Source organism: Moschus berezovskii, chromosome 26, assembly GCF_049115385.1.
Source record: "Moschus berezovskii isolate FMDL1 chromosome 26, NW_MosBer_1.0, whole genome shotgun sequence".
Classification (NCBI taxonomy): Eukaryota; Metazoa; Chordata; class Mammalia; order Artiodactyla; family Moschidae; genus Moschus; species Moschus berezovskii.
Genome location: NC_142485.1, coordinates 46,078,225 through 46,083,826, shown reverse-complemented (window position 1 = coordinate 46,083,826; position 5,602 = coordinate 46,078,225). Strand labels below are relative to the sequence as shown.

The 5,602-nt window shown below is 41.1% G+C and overlaps 1 pseudogene; it reads right to left on the bottom strand.

The window, feature by feature from the left end:
- Window positions 1-4,398: 4,398 nt before the first annotated feature.
- LOC148773798 (olfactory receptor 10AG1-like) lies at window positions 4,399-5,257 on the bottom strand (annotated as a pseudogene).
- Window positions 5,258-5,602: the final 345 nt, after the last annotated feature.

Below are 5,602 nucleotides of genomic sequence, written 5' to 3'. Positions count from 1 at the left end.
AAGAAACAAACAACATTCTACATATTTTTTAAATCACTGTTCCCAAAAGATACAGAATTTTTTCCAGATGATTAGAATAAAAACACCATAATAAAAACACTGCTTACACAATGTGTTACTTTCCTAGATCAATTGTAACAAATTATCACAAATTGAGTGGTTTAAGGAACAAAAGTTGACTTTCTCACATCTTTAAAAGCCAGTGTCCAAAATCACAGTGCTGGCAGGGTTTTCCTCCACAGGCTCTGAAGGGATAGTCACTCCTTGCCTCTTTAGCTTTCAGTGGTCCTTGACGTGCATTGCTTCATGGCTGTGTCACTCCCGGTTGCTTTCTCCATTTTCACATGATATTCTTCTATGTGTCGCTACGTCTCTATTTTTAACTTAATCTCTCTTCCCACCTTATAAGAACTAAGAACAATGATCATAGAATATAGTGCCCTTAAGTTCAGGTAATCTTATTTCAAAGTCCTTAACTGAATTACATCGGCAAAGGCTTTTATTTTCCTAATAAGTTCATGTTTGCAGGTTGTAACCTGACATATATTTACAGGGATCAACATTCAACCTAATGCAGTTTATAGTTTAAATTCCTAATATTCCTAATACTAAAGAGACACTACAAAAGCAAAACGTGAAGCTACAAGCTGGAGGAAATGACGTCACTAGAAAACAGTCAGCATTGGGGTAACAAAGGATCCTTTCAGGGTTTGTACTCTGACAGGGATATGGACAGTAGCAAAACAGAGAAAGAAGGAAAAACTGAAAGAAAACACTCAGATTACCCTACTCCCACCAACTTGGATGCAGTTGCTATTTTCTCATCGTCTAAATACAATCGTAAGTCCAGAAAAGGACAGTGAATATGCCTGAAGTAATGGTAAGTTTCAAGCAAATTTCTTACAGGGCATGACCATGATCATTGGATATATCACAGTTAACTATCATTTTACTGCTCAGGAAATCTCTTAACTCACTCTTTCCCAGTGAGAGGAAAGATAGGTCTTCAGAATAGATCATTTCCATGGATATAATGTGTGATTTGATAACCCAGAGACCCTTAATTCTTTGAAACTAGGTCCTTTCACATAATGTGAGAAGACAGTGATGATATTAACTATCAGTTTATAGGAACATAGAAATAAACTCTCTTGTTGACCATGATGGCTACTCCATTTCTTCTAAGGGATTCCTGCCAACAGTAGTAGATATAATGGCCACCTGCATTAAATTCACACATTCTAGTCCATTTTAGTTCACTGATTCCTAGAATGTTGATGTTCACTCTTGCCATCTCCTGTTTGACCACTTCCAATTTGCCTTGTTTCATGGACCTAACATTCCAGGCTCCTATGCAATATTGCTCTTTAAAGCATCGGACCTTGCTTCTATCACCAGTCACATCAACAACTGGGTATTGGTTTTGCTTTGGCTCCATCCCTTCATTCTATCTGGAGTTATTTATCCACTAATCTCAAGTAGCATACTCGGCACCTACTGACCTGGGGTTTCCTCTTTCAGTATCCTATCATTTTTCCTTTTGATACTGTTCATGGTGTTCTCAAGGCAAGTATACTGAAGTGGTTTGCCATTCCCTTCTCCAGTGGACCACATTCTGTCAGACCTCTCCACCATGACCCGCCCATCTTCGGCGGCCCCAAACGGCATGGCTTAGTTTCATTGAATTAGACAGGGCTGTGGTCCACGTGATCAGATCGACTAGTTTTTTGTGATTTCTGTTCGTTTCCAAGGCAAGCCATTCAAAATTAGAGCAATCCAAGCCTATGCCCCAACCAGTAATGCTGAAGAAGCCGAAGCTGAAAGGTTCTATGAAGAACTACAAGACCGTTTAGAACAAAAACCAAAAAAGATGTCCTTTCCATTATAGGGGAGTGGATGCAAAAGTAGGAAGTCAAGAAAAACCGGGAATTACAGGCAAATTTGGCCTTGGAGCATGAAATGAACCAGGGCAAAGGCTAATAGAGTTTTGCCAAGAGAATGCACTGGTCATAGCAAACACCCTCTTCCAATAACACAAGAGAAGACTCTATGCATGGACATCACCAGATGGTCAACATCGAAATCAGATTGATTATATTTTTTGCAGCCAAAGATGGAGAAGCTGTATACAGTTAGCAGAAACAAGACCAGGAGCTGACTGTGGCTCAGATCATGAACTCCTTATTGCAAAATTCAGACTGAAATTGAAGAAAGTAGGGGAAACCACTAGACCATTCAGATATGACCTAAATCAAATCCATTATGATTATACAGTGGAAGTGAGAAATAGAGTTAAGGGACTAGATCTGATAGATAGAGTGCCTGATGAACTCTGAACGGAGACTCATGACATTGTACAGGAGGCAGGGACCAAGACCATCCCCATGGAAAAGAAATGCAAAAAAGGAAAATGGCTGTCTGAGGAGGCCTTACAAATAGCTGTGAAAAGAAGAGAAGTGAAAAGCAAAGAAGAAAAGGAAAGGTATAAGCATCTGAATGCAGAGTTCCAAAGAGTAGCAAGGAGAGATAAGAAAGCCTTCCTCAGCAATCAAAGCAAAGAAATAGAGGAAAACAACAGAATAGAAAAAACAAGAGATCTTTTCAAGAAAATTAGAGATGCCAAGGGGACATTTCATGCAAAGATGGGCTCGATAAAGGCCAGAAATGGTATGGACCTAACAGAAGCAGAAGATATTAAGAAGAGGTGGCAAAAATACACAGAAGAACTGTACAGAAAAGATCTTCATGACCAAGATAATCACGATGGCATAATCACTCACCTAGAGCCAGACATCTTGGAATGTCAAGTCAAGTGGGCCTTAGAAAGTACCACTACGAACAAGGCTAGTGGAGGTGATGGAATTCCAATTGAGCTATTTCAAATCCTGAAAAATGATGCTGTGAAAGTGCTGCACTCAATATGCCAGTAAATCTGGAAAATTCAGCAGTAGCCACAGGACTGGAAAAGGTCAGTCTTCATTCCAATCCCAAAGAAAGGCAATACCAAAGAATGCTCACATTACCACACAATTGCACTCATCTCATATGCTAGTAAAGTCATGCTCAAAATTCTCCAAGCCAGGCTTCAGCGATACGTGAACTGTGAACTTCCAGATGTTCAAGCAGGTTATAGAAAAGGCAGAGGCTCCAGAGATCAAATTGCCAACATCCGCTGGATCGTGCAGAAAGCAAGAGCATTCCAGAAAAACATCTAGTTCTGCTTCATTGACTATGCCAAAGTCTTTGACTGTGTGGATCACAATATACTGTGGAAAATTATGAAGAGATGGGAATACCAGACCACCTGACCTGCCTCTTGAGAAACCTGTATAGAGGTCAGGAAGCAACAGTTAGAACTGGACATGGAACAACAGACTGGTTCCAAATAGGAAAAGGAGTACGTCAAGGCTGTATATTGTCACCCTGCTTATTAACTTATATACAGAGTACATCATGAGGAACGCTGAGCTGAAAGAAGCACAAGCTGGAATCAAGATTGCTGGGAGAAATATCAATAACCTCAGATATGCAGATGACACCACCCTTATGGCAGAAAGTGAAGAAGAACTTAAAAAATCCTCTTGATGAAAGTGAAAGAGGAGAGTGAAATGGTTGGCTTGAAGCTCAACATGCAGAAATCGAAGGTCATGTCATCTGGTCCCATCACTTCATGGGAAATAGATGGGGAAACAGTGGAAACAGTGTCAGATGCTATTTTTTTTGGTTCCAAAATCACTGTGGATGCTGATTGCAGCCATGAAAATAAAAGGCGCTTACTCTTGGAAGGAAAGTTATGACCAACCCAGATAACATATTAAAAAGCAGAGACATTACTTTGCCAACCAAGGTCCGTCTAGTCAAGGCTATGGTTTTTCCCGTGGTCATGTATGGATGTGAGAGTTGGACTGTGAAGAAAGATGATCGCCGAGGAACTGATGCTTTTGAACTGTGGTGTTGGAGAAGACTCTTGAGAGTCCCTTGGACTGCAAGGAGATCCAACGAGTCCATTCTAAAGGAGATCAATCCTGGGTGTTCATTGGAAGGACGATGCTAAAGCTGAAGCTCCAATACTTTGGCTACCTCATGCGACGAGTTGACTCACTGGAAAAGGCTCTGATGCTTGGAGGGGTTGGGGGCAGGAGGAGAAGAGGACGACAGAGAATGAAATGGCTGGATGGCATCACCGACTCGATGGAGGTGAGTTTGAGTGAACTCCAGGATTTGGTGATGGACACAGAGGCTTGGCGTGCTGTGATTCATGGGGTCACAAAGTGTCGGAAACTACTGAGCGACTGAAATGAACTGAACTGAACTGAGAAATAAACTAGATGATATTTTCTGATGTGTTTACATGAGAAACATAGAAACAAATTGTTTCTGTAATTTCAAGGCTTTGAGTCAAGTTAATATTTTGCATAGTAGTTTTCTCAGTGATGTTTTTTCCTCAGAGTAAATATAATAGGATTCAACTTTGGGATCCAAACTGTGTAGAAAAGAGAGATCAGCTTCCCAGTTTCTTCAGATGGATTTTGTTTGGGCTGTAAACAGGTGGTAGAGGCTGCGCCGTAGAATAAGACCACCACTGTGAAGTTAGACGAGCAAGTGGAGAAGGCTTTATCCCTCCCTCTGGCAGATGGCGATTTCAGAATGTTGGTGATGTTTTTGCCATAGGAGACCACAGTCAACAGTTGAATACTAGGGAGAGGTCACAGAAAAAATGATTAATTGTGGTAGACACACAAAAGGGCAGAGAGAAAACCTGCCATGTTTGCCCAGTTACAACAGGGACTCCACTGACCCAGGAGGCAATGACCAGCTGAGCACAGACCTGGGAGCTCAGGATCAGACCATAGTGAAGAGGGTTACAAATGGCCATGTAGCAGTCATAGACCATCACGGCCAGGAGTAGACACTCTAAACCTCCAAACAGAAGGACCAAACACGTTTGTGTAGCACAGGCAATGAAGGAAATGTGCCCTTTCTGTCTCAGGAGGTCCGTGAGCATTCTTGGGATAGTGACAGTCACATAACAGATTTCTACAATGGAAAAGTTGTTGAGGAAAAAGTACACGGGGGTCTGGAGAGTAGGATCAATTCTTTTTATCAGTACAATGACACTATTACACATCATGATGGTCAGATAGAGGACTAAAAATATCCCCAAAAGAATCCATTGGAAATTGGGAATATCAGAAAACCTCAAAAGGATGAATTCCATTATTGTGGTGATATTTGGTTTTTCTGTTCTTACATCTGTGGATATGGTAAATTCAAGACGGTTAATTCATTGATGCTTTTGAGCAATGTTTCCCTTCTGTTAACTGGATCAGATGCATGAACCTATTCACATAATCCTTGCGAGTACTGCTGCCTTTGCCTTGCTCAGTTTCTAAGACATGAGATTTGAAACCTCAGCGATGAACTGACGTGCAGTTAAAATCAATTAGAGAAATAAAATCTCCATTGTCTCATACTTGGATGTAGTGATACCAGAGGGCTTCCCTGGTATCTTGGCAGTAAAAGAATCGCCCTGAAATGCAGGAAATATGGCAGATATAGGTTTTATCCATGGGTAAGGAAGATCCCTTGGAGGAGGGGATGG